This window comes from Xiphias gladius, chromosome 2 (assembly GCF_016859285.1).
Source record: "Xiphias gladius isolate SHS-SW01 ecotype Sanya breed wild chromosome 2, ASM1685928v1, whole genome shotgun sequence".
In the NCBI taxonomy this organism is placed as follows: domain Eukaryota; kingdom Metazoa; phylum Chordata; class Actinopteri; order Istiophoriformes; family Xiphiidae; genus Xiphias; species Xiphias gladius.
Window position 1 is genome coordinate 22,121,898 of NC_053401.1, and position 16,194 is coordinate 22,138,091.

Here is a 16,194-nt window from a genome sequence, read left to right on the forward strand (position 1 = left end):
TAGTCAAAGTGCAGATCGTAGCTCGCGACACAGGAAGAAATGGAGTCATAGAGAAATCATGAAGCACAGGCAACGTGATAGTTTGAAACAGGTCATCTAAAAAAAAAAAAAATCTGAACTTTGAAAGTAAAATACAGACTTTTGTTATGCAAAACTTGCCTTACAAGTACTCTCGGTGCCCTAAACAGTGGCAGTGTTAGAGCTACAAAGGGAAACGCTTGACGTCACAGTGAATTTCGTTTTGAAGGGTCTCTGCAGTTTTTCTGTTTTATTCAACTGCCTGATTATATGATTTTGTATGAAGTTGCTATCGTTCTCAACCTATGCGCATGGGTGAGTTTTGCATGCATATTTTGATGGTAGATGTTTCATATTTTATGTATGCTCAGTTCACAGCATGTCGGCATGCAATGAGTGTGGAGTAGTATTTCACGAAGAAGCAAGCTGTCAGTGATAACAATGCCTGTGTGAGTGCACCTGTATACATGCAAGTGTATCTGGATTGCATCCGAGTGGATTTACTTAGATCTGGTATGTAGCTGTGAGGGTAAACCTGACACACATGAAGGCAGGTAAGGTGTGCTGTATTAACCCGGTTCTCTGGCATGTCTGCACCAACATTCAGCCAGTATGAAGCCCCCCTGCACCTTTAATGGCAGATAACAGGATTATCACAACAGCTGAGATCCTAAGAGGGGCCATAGTGCTGGGGGGTTGAGAGACACCGGCACTCAGTCGGGACTGATGCAGGCTTGTACCAGTCACATAATGGAACACTGGATCAGTGTTGCATTTATTCCACTGGTGTCGTGCATTAAATCTACAGGTTATATCCTCTGGATGCTACTTCTAAGTGCTAAAATTCAAGAGCAAGAGAACCAGAGTGATTTATCCCCACCGCGGTTAGCTTGTTTAATTTTCACATGGAAATGAGGAAGCATCTGACAGATTTGTATTCTGCACTGCATCAAGCTTTTGGCTCTTTCTCTAGTCTTATTAACCACAGTTTGTGTGATGGATTATTCGGTGATTTCCAAAATAACAACTAAACTGAATGAACTCAGCAGGTTGCTTGTCTTCCAAATGAGATTGTCCTTATAGAATTCTATTGAAGTGAGGATGACTTGTGTTCATGAAGACAGAACTGAGAGACAAGCGCTGCTACTCACAGATAATCTCTGCAGTATGACTTCTTCATCTGCTCTGCTGAATGGAGCTATTTTCATCTCATCTAAGTTTTACCCTTAGAAAAAGTGCATGCTTTTGCCACACATAAACCTTTCATCATCAGCATCTGGCCAGACAAGTGTCAAGTTACTGAAGCTTTACTTCTATACGAGCATAATTTATTTAGGCAAAGAGAATAGAGAGAATGTGCTGTAATGTCATCAAGAGGCCTAAATTCTCCTAAATGAAAAAAAAAAGATAAATGATAAAATGATAAAAATGAAACAGTAGATCACAGTAATAATCAAACAGTAGACAAAAGGGATTTTTCTCTCATGCACAGTCTTTACTTCAGCAGCTTTTAATATTTAAAATTCTTTGTAACGCACAACATTTTGGAGATGCCCCTACATTATTTTTACTGGCATTGTGCAGATCCTCTTTATTAAGTTCACACAGTAGCAACTTCTATGCAGTAGCAACTAATTTTTCACTCAAAATTTTATTTTGTACTCATGAACAAAATTATACACAGAAAGCTGTTTTCCCATGTGTTCCTTTCTTTTGGGAATTGCAAACAGAGGAAAAATATGAAATCTTTGTCAAGCAGTCTGCGCAAAATATTTCTTCAAGGGCTATATCTGAAAGATTACTTTACCTACTGCTATACTAGATTTAATTATTATAAAACAGCTGTAACGTGTTAAAGTGGAATCTATTCTATTTATATAGTATCAAATAATAAACAAAAGACAATATTAGCTTGAGTTTATGGGACTTTTGACCAGTTCATACGATTATATATATATATTGTGTTATATTATTTCCTGATAAAGTACTGAGATTTCTACTCGTATTAACATCAAACAACTCATTTACAGAGGCTTAGACCCTAAGAAAACTGTTGTCAAGCCAAAACAGTAGAAATTCAACAGAAACCTGTTCAGTTCCTGTAATATTTAGTTGTCCAACTAGCCTTGTGTGTCAAATTGTATGTTATAATCACAGGCTGCTGTCACTCAAGAGAAAAGTAGGGTGGGGGTGAGATCTACAGAACAGTGCCGCCTACAAGACTGAACCACATCTTTCAGGTTTAGCCCTTTAATCACAAGGTCATCCTGATCTCTTTCCATTGACAAGCATAGTCATCATACAGGGGACAATGTTTACATTGTTCCTAGTGTGTACTTTAGTTGCACTACTGTCCTTGTATACCTCAGGCTTTGCTGTGTTTCAAGTACATGGCAGGAATTGAATATGACTCATCAGCTTTGGCCAGTCTTCAGCCAGTAGAGTCCTGAGGAGATGCCGAGAGCTCCTACAGTAGATTTATTATGTCTGAGGGAGGAAGGTGACTAGTATGACTCCATTAAAATCAGCCAGACAAAGACAATAAAGACGTCACACTGTGCCAATATCCTCACACTCCCTCACTTCCTCAGTTATCTTCAATTAACATGATTACATACATGTAACTCGATTGAAGTTGATGCAAAACCTTCTCAACAGTTTGTCAGCTTTTAAATAATTTACATTTTACATTTACTGATTTGGCAGAAGCTTTTATCCAAAGCGACTTACAAGTGAGAGTCAACACTAAAGCTTCAGTCCAGTGGGAGACCTTGAAGTAAGTGCTAAGTGTTATATCAATACAAACGTCAAAGTTCAAGGATGTCAGGTAAAGAAGTGCACTGAAAATGTATAGTAAGTGCTAGTTAGGCATTTTGGGGTGTTAGAGGTGTTAAGAAAGGAGGTGCTCTCAGAAGAGATGAGTCATAAAGAGTTTCTCATAGAGCAAAGCGGCACAACCGGGAGACGGACACAAGATGGTCAGAGAAGGATAGCTGGTCATCAAAGGTTTCTCGCAACCTTGGCTGGGGTAAGAGATCAAAAGGCAATTTTGATTTTGATTTCAGCGGAGTGGACACTCTTAAAGTCCGACTGATCTGGATCAAGGAGGGCACTCCATGAGAGGAATTCTGAGACCTGTTTGAAAACCATACTTTCAGTAGTCTTAGATTAGAGTGGAAGTAACAGAACCAGTCGATAGTTATCAACTTGAGTAGGGTTAAGCGAAGGCTTTTTGAGCACAGGTCTTACCCGAGCTGATTAAATGTGGTTGAAAACGTTCCGGAAGCCAGTGAAACATTTATCACATGTGTGATTGCTGGCACAATGGTGGGAGAGGAAGGCTGAGTGAGGGAGGTGGTTTTGCCATTGACCGGAGGATGCAGAGAAAGGCATGTAGTACGTTTGCTGCATGTTCGGCTTGCAGGTGCCCTGCCCTCACTGAGAGGGCTGAATATGGCAGACTCGTGGTCTCTGAGTAGCTCAGACAGTTGGCTACTGATGACCGCCAGCTTTTCAGTAAAGGAGGAGGCAAAGATATAAGCCAACAGGTTTGTCTCTGGTGGAGGTGGTGGAGGATTGAGTAATGTTTTGAAGGTGTAAAATTATTTTTCGAGTTTCTCTGGTACTACTGATCTTATCATTGTAAAAAGCAGTTTTGGCAGCACTGATACTGGATTAGAAGGAAGATAGGAGCAACTGATAACCCTTGAGATCAGTTTGGTGGATGGATCTATTCCATTTTCTTTCAGCAGCTATTAGTGTATCAGGGATGGGAAGTAGTGTTTTCTGATTTGCTCCACGTCTCAGTAAGAGCCAGTAGCTCAAGGGATCAATGGTTAGCATAGGCAGGAATGAAATCAGCTTTGTTAAATGCAGACTGGCAGTTCCACAACCCAACTGAGAAGGGGGCACACAGCTTTTATTAGCTTGGTAAGAGAGGAGTAGTAGACCAGAAACTCCTTCAGCTATTGATTGACAGTTGTGAGCTCCCACCCCTCACTTTGGCCTTCTCTGATTGGTTAGAAGAGCGAGGCTAACTCAGAATCTTTAGAATGGAATATCTGTGCACTGCCTTTGACAGCACCTCTCCACATTAAGATATGTTTTGGAACATATTTCAACTTAAAAATGTTTCGTGAAAGAAAGAGAATTTGGTGAATCACATGACGAAAAATGTAAGAGAGTTTTAGGATAAGAATATGAAAATATTCTTTTGTGAGGCCCTATGTCCTACAAGACCCAAGGCGAACTGGGAAATCTAAATCCTGCCTGTAGATGAGAATTTCCTCTGTGGGAGGAAATCCATGCAATCATACCAACACTAGTCACAGAAAGGTCCAAGCCATCAGGGTCAGGTTAAGACCAATGGACTTCTTGCTATGAGCTGAAAGTGTTAACCGACGACTCCGTGTTCCAACCCTTGAATCTTATACAGTAGGACCAAATAGGTATATTGTAGAACAAAGTTTACTATATCCAGCTGGTTTCTGTACTTATAAAGTGTTTCTCAGTGATGGACCCTAACAGCATGAATCAACTGCTGCTACAATCACTAAGTATGTCCTGGTAAACCCTGAAAGAAGTATGACCTAAATCTTCTCTTTCTATCATTGTTGTTTTCTTTTTAATTTCACCTCAAGACATCTGTAATTCCTTTATCAACATTTTGATGAAAAATGAAATCATAAAGAATGCACAGAGAGAAGCCCCTCCAAATTTCTGTTGTTGGGTTATGATATATTGACAGACATGAGAAACTGTCTTTTTTTCCTGTCATCTCCTCACACATGTATATACCTGCACATGGAATAAACAAGTTGGAGAACTGGCAGGAAGGTAACGAAATGCATTTGCTCCATTTGACACGCTGACAGTTGAAGAATGGCTCTGATATTGACTTTGACTGGCTCATTGTGAGAAGTGAAGGCGATGGATTGGTGCTGATGTGTTTGAAAGTAGAAAGCTTTTTTCTACTACCCGTTTTGTGTCATGACATTTCATGTGATGGTATTTTTTTAGAATGGGGATAACTGTATCTCCTTTGAAAAATGTGTAGTCGTTTTGGCAACATGGGGTTTAACACTTTTCCTTGTGTTGAGACTATTTTGGGCTTTTTTTTGTCTTACATGATACTGAATTAATCTTTGTACACCAGCGAGGAACCAGGATGCTCCAACATCATATTTAATTTTTAAATATAAGTTAGGTTGTCAGTTTTTGGGCTGGCCTTGTTGGCTTCAGGTGGAAGAATTTAAAGTGTTTTCAGAAACAGTACAGCCGTTGATCCCTGACTAGCTGCTGCAAGGGAGTCTTGGCTAAAGTAAGCTGCACATCTGAAGCTCTCAGCCTCTCTTCATATACTTCACACAGCAGCAGTGTGAGGAGCTCCTTTTGCCCTCAGATTAATGGGGTATTTCTGGTGTGTCTTATGATTGCAGTAAAGCATCTGCTCTATTCCAACCATGAGTGCCCATGTGCTTGCAAGATGGAAGTGAGTGGGTCCTTGTCTTGAGTTAATGTATAGATTTAAGAGAACTGAGTATGTGCACATACATTCAGTTCAATTGAATTTTATCCCTATAGCGCCAAATCATAACAGAGGTTATCTCAGGGTACTTTTCATGAAGAGCAGGTCTAGACCAGGACTCTTTATAGTTATATTTACAAAGACCCAACATTCCCTCATGAGCAAAAACTTGACCGGCTGGGTTGAGAGAGAGAGAGAGAGAGGGGGGGGCATAGCACAGTAGAACTACAACATAAAGATGTGTAACAATAATGAGACTAATGGTAGTATGCCATAAAGAAAGCAATCAGAAATCTTGTGGTTTAGCCACAGAAAAAGCAGAATTCAGGTTGGCAGGAAGGGATAAAAGGGAGAGAAGATTAAGACATAGCCAGCTAGATGGAGACACAGTGTAATATGTGTCAAAATCCTGTGATACTGGGAAAGTGTTTGTACAGGCTAGACCAGAAGCTGGGAGAAAATGCACAGTTTGACAGTGTTTGGGTCACTTTTTTTTTTCTTTTCTGGGTTGGATCCTGTGGTCACTCTTCTCATTTCGCAGAGCCCCATTGCTCCATGGGAAGAGCCCTCAAGGTCACAACAAACAAGGCTCACACACAACCACATAATAAGCATTTCCTCCACAACATGGCCGACTGATCACAGAGACCAGAGCTTGGCCTTGGATGAAAACGCTCTCTCTGCCCCTTCAGATAAACATGCTGTCTGGAAGAAAGCAATGTTTCTCATCTCTAATTCTGGTGTTATTTGTGGGCCTCTTGGCTGAGGGATAGTGTGGTTCTATTTCAGTCAGTTTGACAAGATGAGGCTGCTGATTGTTTGTTTCTGCATTGGAAAGGGCCAAAGCATAGCATTTAGTGTTATAATAATTTATGTAATAATCAGCGAGAAATCAAGTCTTTATATACTGATTTATAACCTGATTCTAATGGAATCAGTTTAAGATACTCTTGGGAAGTTCCTGTATGGATTTTGAGATATTAAGGTGGAGAAACCTGATACCTCACTCCCCTTAGTATTCCTTTGTTCATTTTTACTGAGACATGAGTAAATCTGAGAGGGATACAGCGCATGAAAGACATACAGCAGTATAAGGTTTTGATCTAATCTTCAGCTACCTCTGGGACATAAGTCAGATGGATGTGCTAACTAGGGGCCCTGCTGGAAAATATGGGCCTCCTGAAAACAGCCCAACAATAGCTCTGCCACAGTCAATTTCTATAATGCGAGGCATTTCTGGGACCCCTGGGCAGATCTGGACCCTCTGGTGGACATTGTTGGAAGCAACCTCTTTGTTGCTTTTCTTCATTAGGGATGGAATTTGTTTTCAAAGCGACTATTAAGCATGAGCTTCTCTGATCACTAGATTGAGATTTTTTGTTTTTTCTTTTAATCCTTTATATCATTGGTGGGTCAATGACATCAGAGTCACTTTGCAGTTCTTTAAACCTCATTAGTGTTTAATATGGTTAGACGTTACAAGTATCTTTATGTATCTATATCTAGTCTTTATTGTAAACAAATAAAACAATGTTCATCATTATTTGTTGCCTCTTGTTAATGTCAGTAGGCTTGATTTGCTTTTTGTTTTCACAATATTAAGGCCACATTTTCCATAAACCCATTCATTCTAACAGGAGGATGCTGTTACTCACTATTGCTTGAAGGAATATTTAGGAAAAATAGTCTTATTTGCTTTTCTTTTTTTTTTTTATTATTTTTTTTTTTACAAGAGTTAGATGAGAACAGCGATACCTATCTAATGTCTGTATGCTAAACATGAAGCTGGATCCAGCAGTCAGTTAATTTAGCTTAGCATAAAGACTTTTAACAGGGGAACATGACTCTAGCCTGACTCTGTCTAAAGGTACCAGCCAGGAGCAGTGATTTACTGGAGTCTTTTCTAGTGTGTAGTTTTCTTTGCCAGGCTGGGTTTTAGTACCTGCTTATTTAAGAGGCAATTCCTGAAGACTTTTTTGAAAGAAATATGTCAGGCTCTTGCAATTTGAGAATTTTACTAGTCCATGGTTCTGGTAGAATTCAGCTCCACGACTTGTGTGACTCTTTGTACCATAACTGTATGGTTTGGTATTGAAAAGCGTCTCCTGAAACGTTTAAACCCAGATTTAGAACTTTTTGGTTCAATGCATACAGTAAAAACAGTGCTATAAAGGAGTGGTGATCATTTTAAATGTACATTATTGTATATTTGATAGCAGAGAAGTCATGTTACTAATTAAGTGTTGGTGAATAGAGGGGATGTAGCCACTGAAGAGGTTGAAATATGCAATAAAAACCTCTGAGAGAATTTGTTAAAAAAAAAAAAAGAAACTTCTCTATCAGCTATCTCTATTTTAAATGTTGTGTTGTGTATATTCTTGATACAGGCTACACGATCAACTATACTAACCATATAGCTGGTGTTATCCTTAACGTAATATCCTGGAAATGAGTTTCTGAAAGGTTACCTTGTATGAAATTAGTGAGCAGGAGGAAATGCCTGAAAAGAAAATGAGTACAGGTAAGATTTTTTTCTTGAATATCATAGACAGAGATGAGACTGAAGCAGACTAACAATAAAAGACATCACAGATAGTGAGCTTGACCTGAGGGAACAATGTTAATATGAAAACCACGAGAATTAAAGGTACTCCTGTGTTTTTCATAGCAGATGTAATCAGATCCATTGTACTGTTTTCTGTTTATTCCGTAATATCGTCATTTTGATCTTACTGCTCTGATACCCAGGGGAACCTGACGCCTCAGTTGGAAGTGTTAATTGGATGTGATTTTTTAAATTTAGCCCTTGTACCATGTTGGCTGCTCCCAGCTTCGTTATTTTCATTGTGTGTCGGCAGCCTGTGAGCTGGCCCTGTGGCCTCAACTTCAGAATCACTTCATGAGGTGGACCATTGTCACTTTCACTATCCCCCACATGATTAAATATTAATCACGCCAACGCTAACTATTCTAACCCTGCATCTGTTTTCCAATCTGCAGATATATAATGAAAGAAATCTCTGAAGCTACATCTGTAGATAGCAGAGTTTAGAGTTTATGGAGTGTAACTCTTTCATGGCCAGGTGAGGCCAGCTCAGTCAGCTGTCACAGAAGACAGAAGAGTACAGTTCTCAGCTTTGTCTACAAGCTGGCATTTTCATACTGAACATTTAAGCTATTCAAAACTGTGTTCCAGGGTTAGTAAATTGGAAAATTTTGTTCTCACAGTTTAGTGTCGACTGGAAAAACGGCAGGAGCACAAAAACTGGAGCACAATGTGCCTGCTTAGTCAAGTCAGGGGCTGTGTAGCCCTTAAGAGGACAACTTTTTGTGGCCTCTGAGTTTCCTTTTAATTACTGTTTTTAAATGTCCATCTAGCCAATCACACAATACAAGTTTGTTCATTGATCTCTATTTATTCTTTACATGACAGACAACTTTGATCATAAATTACTGGGTTGATTATCGTTCCAGCACAGAGTTAACTGGTCACATGGTTAACAGGTAGAATTTGAGTCACTATCAAATCACTATTTTCTTCTCATTCAGGGGAACAGAGGTTTAACCATTTGACAGTCAAGCTGGCTGTGTTTTTCCCCTTCCTCGCTGGATAGTAGCTATAATGCCCAATTTTGTAGGTGGCCGACAGAGCAAGGAGGAAGAAAAAAAGATATAGCTATTTTCCTTTTATTTTGGTGTTTCAGGGTCTTTATTTTGGTGTTTCACGATCTTCATGAACACAAGCTTAAAATATAGCCAGGATGTATGTTGTTTTCACATGTAAACAGCGTATTTACACCAATCAGCCACAACAGTAAAACCATTTACCAGTTTTCATGTTGTGGCTGATCGGTGTAGATTTAGCTGGGCATAGTCTCAGTGCTCAGCCTCGGTTTACAGAATCCTGCTGATTTCCTCTCCTATCTATTAGTTTGTTGCAGTTAATACTGCTTTATACCTTTAATCAGAAGTATGCGTTGCCGTTTGAGTGGATGAAAGCATGGATCACTGAAAAACTGGACAAAACAAAGCAAGGACTGTACCTGTCATACCCGCGTTAGTTGTCCCTTCTAGTGTGGCTATAAAATATCTACATCCAGCATGAAGGTGTTGGATGCTGTGGGTGCACTATGGAAAAGGAATCCTGGCTACAAAAGAAATTAGATGTTTAAATGTGAAGTTAATGTGAAGGTTTTATTTTCTGAAATGTGGACATGCTATAGGCAAAATATGAGGTTTTTAAAGATTTTTTTTGTTGTAATTTCAAATAAAAGAAGAAACACCCAGCATAATTATCTGAAAGAAAAAGGAAAAGCGCGTCTCAGGAAAATGAAAGGAGGCCAAGAACTGTTTGATCTAATTCTCAAAGTTTTACTGACATTGGAGACTCTACACAGTCAGTTATTTTTATTCACTTTTTCAGGAGTCCCCTGCTTTCATCCACTTAAACTGTGCAAAGTTTGTTATGGCAACACATTCCTCTATTGGTTATTTGGAGCCGCTTGATTTCAGCTTCACTTGATCCTTTGCCCTTCTTCTCTTGTTGAGGACCAGAGAGGCTTAATTTCTTTTACGTGACAAATTTCATCAGTAGGGGGCTCACCGGGGAAGATGTGAAGGGAAGATAATGTGCTAATATGGAATCCGCTGAAACCCAACTGTTTTTCCTGAGAAGCAGGACTGAGAGCCTCTCGTTTACTATTTACAGATTTACTAGGTTGACAGGTAGTCCACAGCAACAGATGTGTGTACATTAATTGCTCTGTGTATTGGCAACCCCGGAGATAGCTCTGCCACTGCTCATCTACCACTAAAGCCTGGTTATTCAGACTAAATTGAACCACTTCCCTCTAACATGGTGTGCCAGTTGGCTAGGAGTAGAGTTTTGCCTCAGTCAAGCGAGAACGGTACCTCAGACATTTCCAACATCTGGCTGCATTTTAGCGATCACTCGTTTTTCGAAGAGATGTGAGAGAAAAGCACAGAAAGAGGAAAAGCCTGGGCTGCAGTTTTATAGGAAACCACCACTGCATTATGCTGACAACACAGACAGGGCGAGATTAATAAGTGAGCGTTATTAAGTGTCATTGAGAGTTCAACAGAGTACTAACTTTTCATAAGGCAGACACCACGAGAACTGTGGAAAATGGATGCTCCTGGGAGAATATTTTGACACATTACCAAGAATTGGAGACAGCTCTTTGTGAAACCAAAAAGAAAGTAGATGTGACAGTGGGATGGGACAAAGGTGCAAATGGAGGAGTAAACCTGTGGAAAAGATATGAATGACCTTTCTTTACTCATAGACAGAAGATGGCGACAAGACTTGGAAGTCTATCTCACAAATGTCTTTCCACTCCACTCACTAACAATGTTAATACACTCTGTCATGATTTCTGGCAAACGAGAAAGATGAAAGTGAAATAAAACGGTGCACTAACTTTATTATCAAATGGTTTCCACAACAGATGTGCCTTAGGAGATGTAGAGTATCCATTTTGGAAATGACAATGGGCAGCTGTTGTATGGAAAACAGATCCTCTGTCAGTTTTCTTTGTATCTTACCCAGGTCAGTAGCCTCTATGCAGATACCAGACTGCATTGCTTGACAGACTGTAAGATGGGAAACACAGGAGGAAGAGCATATTTCAGGAGCTTTCCACCAGTTGCTTCGGAGCTGCAGAGGATACATACTGTAGGCAACCTGCTGGGACGAACACTTTTTTGAAGCCTTGTTTGATTGGATTTAATGGATTAGTTTTCCTATAAAGGTGGAACACTAAGCGCTAGTCACATCAGATTCAGCACAGCAGGGGATGAGTTTAACAGAATTATGACTACCGCCATATATATATATATATATATATATATATATATATATATATATACACACACACCTTGTTGAGTAAGAGTTGGAGATAGGACTATCTCTGAAGTTTCAGGAAGAAACAAGCAGCAGCATTCACTACATAAAAAAAACAGTGCTGGGCAGTATAACAAAACCAACCACATGTGGTGACAATAACAACAGAATAATCTCAGCTCAGCAACCATAGCACTGCATTATTCACCAGATTATGAACAAAATGTGTGCTGAATTTTCCAATTCACCACAACTCTGAATGAATAGCCTTTCATTAAACAAAACAACAATGCTGTTTTAATGTTCCGTTTGATTCCCATGTGGCCCACCTATGCAAAAACCTGGTCACTTTCCATAAAACTACCCATCAAATGGCAAATATCTGCTATAGTGCAGTCGTTGAGCATAGTAATGTAAACACAATGGCCCTGAGGAAATGTAAAAACGACATCACTGATAACGAGGATGTTTATAACTGCTGTTTGTTGTTGGGTTATATCAGCCATGTAAATGGCCCATGTTCCTGGTTGTAAGATGAAACCAAGGTGGGACAATAAGGCATTAAATGACCCTTGTTAGAGAAGAAGGTAGTGCCTTGTTACATTCAGACTGCAGAGTGGCCTTAGTGCTTACACACCTCACTAAAAGAACACAGGTTACATATGTACAATAGCTCATGTGCCCTTTAGCAAGATACTTGGACCATGCTGTTTCTCTCTTTGCATGTTGCTTTGGATTAGAGTGCCATCCAAATACCCAGAAGGTAAATGTTTTTTGCTAAGGGTCCAATTTCTAAGTGTCAAAAACCATTACACCAGTGCATTAGCCACGAGTTCTCAAAAATGTCACCAGGTTTCTGATAACCATCAATTTACCAGCCCTTTGCGTAGATCCACCAGTCATGCTCAAGCAAGACCGCACTGTCATCTTTAATCTGGCAGGTTCTCTCTGCAGCCATGTGTGTAAACCAGGCCTCCCAGCAAAGAACACACACATTGATCCTGGGAGTAGTTTTTTCATCTTGGAAATTGCCCTGATTGCTTCCAACAGAGTACCTCAGTCTCGCTTCATCATCGGGGTTTTGACTTTGGCGGAGAACCATAATCTGGCCGGCCTCACTCACTAGATGAGAAAGGTTTCCACTTGCTGCTGGAGAGGTCTATCATGGGGAATCATGACAGTGGTCAGGTGGCACGTGTGTCAACTGGTTAAACCTTGATTCGGCAAAACAACTGAGGTGATTTTTGTGGCGAGGTTGCACACTTTGACACTGTCTACTTAGTTCTTTGTTGAGGTGTCATGCCTTTCCTGGGGGTGGACAGGTCCTGGTGGAGCATATGTTTGGGAGACAGGCGATGTTGACAGTCACTCACTTCCCAGCATGCTCTCCTGGGGCGGGTGACAGACCTGCAGTCAGCTGGAAGAGTGAATGATGCTCACCTGCTGTCAGAGAGTTTGATGACTGACACATGCCAAGACAAACACCAATACTAAAGATACAAAACCTACAGCACAGCTGTTTTATGTCCTGTGACAGCACATTTTATCCTTATGTTTATTTGTATTTGGCTTTTAATTTCCAAGTAAGCTTTGATATAGGTCTAAAGACATCTAGAAATAAAGGCTAAGAAACAAGATACATTTGGGTGACATGTGATATTCAACAGCAAATACACAGAAATACACACAAGTTGGAAATTTTCTGCAACTCTGTCACATTTCCTGGCCTTCATCAGTGGATGGGGACTTCTCCTCTTCCACTACCCTCTTGGTCAAAAAGTACTGTATAATCTTCATGACAAGTGGGAAAACTACATCTGCTGAGTGAAGCTCTACAATATTTGGACCTTGTCCCAAGTTTTTTTTGTTTGTTTGTTTGTTTTTCAAATATATATTTCCAATGTCAATACTTAACCTTCAATCTCAACTTCTTTAGGTTACATATTACAATTGTTTATCAGCATTGCCTTTACTATAGTTCAACCTATAGTTAAAACCCGCTTCACACTGAAAGCAGTTATTGAAATTCTCTTAAAAAAAGAGACACCTAAACTTTGACTTTTTAACCAAATCTGACCCTGCTTCAACTTAAACGTCCAGATATCTTATCACCTGCAAATGACAAAAATCAATGTTTACTACAATATGTACTGTATGTTCAGATGAGTGTATAAAGCTTCCTCTTATATCAGGCAGGTCATGTTGTTAAAGGCCCAGTCAGTGTTTGTTTTAACCATAAATTGAGGTGACATTTGCTTGAACTGAACTGTTGTACAGCTTTTATACAGTCACAATGCCATCTATATCCATGCAAGGAGAAAATTAATGTGTGCAACAGAACATAACATTACTGGCATTCTTCTGTTGCTTGCAAGGAAATCATTATAAGCAGAGAAACACACACAAGCCTGTTTTGATACCACAAAATGTTTTTTTGCCTTGGGTGGTGGAAGAAGAGGGGTGCTTCTTTTTAATTTCGGACGTGACGCATACTGGCGGATGCATTCCCTTCAGGCCTGTTTATGTGGCACTGGCCATCCATACATTGTTCTCCGCTGGATTTCGATCCGGTTGACTGGCAGGGATGGTTATCAGCTGCCCTTTTTTGAAGGATTACGCAAGACGACTGTGAATTGTAACATGAGTGGAGAAGTCTGAATGTAGATCAAAAACATACATCCAAATGTTTGAGCTTGTTTCAATCCAAGCATAAGAAAACAACCAGTAACTTGTGGGATTGTTGTCAGTTGTTAAGTCTATGCTTTAAAAGGCCTGGCGGTCAGTGAGACAGTGATGGAAGGTTCTATTCCATTTTCCTGTCACGGCTGACAAAAACAAAACAAAAAACACAACTGTTTGTCTGTTGAAGATCACACAGGTGCAGCAGGAGTTTAACAACACAGTCTACAGTACCACACAATGGGTTTTGTATCACTATTGCTGTTGCATTTCTGGATGTCAGCTGGCGACAGGTCCAATGGTCCTTTTCCCTCTCTGCAGTCCCCTGCTGCAGGGGTCAGATGAGGAGCCAGGTTTTGGACTGGCAGGGCACCTCATTAGCCCTCTCCTGCCGTGTCACCTGTGTTTTGGCAGAGAGGCACAGAGAGCCCCTTGACTTTTGCAAGGACAAAAACAAAGAGAGCAAACCAAAAGGAAAAATACAGACTGGGGGAGCAAACAAACCTTCAAAAACACCAGCTGCAGTGGCTGCTGGGTTACAGAGTTCAATTTGATTTGCTGTTTTTCACCAGTGAAGACATTTTGAGGACGCAGTCACACCTGCAAATAGTTTTATTTGGTCTGAACAAAAGAGACCGGAAAAGTTTACTTGTGCACTTGTGCATTTTTTCTTTTTCGCTTGTTTAGGCTCAAATTGTCCACATGCAAGTAAACCACAGCCTTTCAACAAAACCCTCATCTACTCATGAGACTTAAAGAATGAGTGCTTCCATGTGATAGACATATGTTGAAATTGTCTGCTTTCTTTGCTGTAATTCTCTGGTGTTCGTACTCTAACAGTTAAAAACACATGAATAGCTGAATCCGGAGACGCAGTTTCATTTTATTAAACATGAGTAACTGCCGCATATGAAATGTCCACATCTGTCTCCACATAAAACCTTGTTTGTTGGAATTATTTTCTGTAGTCATTTCAGATAACTTTCTCACTAGTAACGATTCACACCAGAGTTCTACTCAGAAAGGAGACATTTTCTGCTATTTGGAGCCATCTCAGTGTAAACAGCACTGGCTACAGTGTGATGATAGTCATGTGAACTGTAAATTTGGGTAATGGTCTTTTTTTAACAGACTTCTCTGTGGTGGGTAAAGTACTATCACTTTCATTAAAGAAATGCAAGAGGCTGCTTGGGTAATGCATCCAAGAGTTTGAAGCTTATCAGACACCCAAACACTTCACATTGGTTTCTAACACCGTGAAACAGGATTTCACAACTCCGGTCAGTTACTCTACTGCGACAGCGATCATTTTATTCTCGTTGCGTGGTAAACAGTCAAACAGTATGTTCACTTTGCAAGGTAAAGTTATCAGATATGTGCTTGATCGGCCAGTGCAGTGTTCTGCCGGATGATGTCATATTGTTTCATGTCAAAAACTGATGCAGGTTCAGCTTTTTTCAGAGGATGATACTGCGTTTTTTTGCCAAAGCCCAAAACATCTGCAGCCCTCGCTGTGTCAATTCAGAGTTCTCATTGAAATTAATGAGGGGGGCCACTGAGTGAGTAAAAACTAAGTGAAGGAGACACTATTTCTGAAATACTTCAAAATTAGTTTTATATTTCTGTAGTGTTTTGTTAATTACTGGCCGACATATAAACCGATATATCAATATATCTTCAATAAGCAAATATATATTTATGGGTCCAGCTCTACCCTGTAGCTTACACTGTTCGTGTTTCTAGATTCAAGTCTCGTTAGGGGATGGTTGTGTCGGTATAGAACTGGTAAAGCATTACATCCTCTCTGAGCTTAGACATGCTTCTTGTGAGGCCATATTGAGGCTTTAGGTTAGAAATGCTTTTGATTTGGTAGGTAGTTAAGTTTAGTCACGAGTTTACTTTGGTTACAGTCACCATAAAGGCCTAGGATTGCCGTGCTGATTAAATGCCCCCATCACAGTAAGACTAGGATTGGCTGCCAAAGAAGTGCCAAATATAATTTCATTTCAGCATGATCAGTTTAATTGTAGACAAACATTCAGCTGTCCAAAATCATGCAACAACACAACAATACATCGAAAATCGTTGTAAAACAGATCCTCAATGA

General features: G+C 40.0%; 1 protein-coding gene across 1 annotated transcript in view; it reads left to right on the plus strand.

Moving 5' to 3' along the window:
- Positions 1 to 16,194, plus strand: part of nav3 (neuron navigator 3) — a 343,409-nt gene that overhangs the window by 29,698 nt on the left and 297,517 nt on the right. The gene's annotated exons all lie outside the window — the stretch shown is intronic.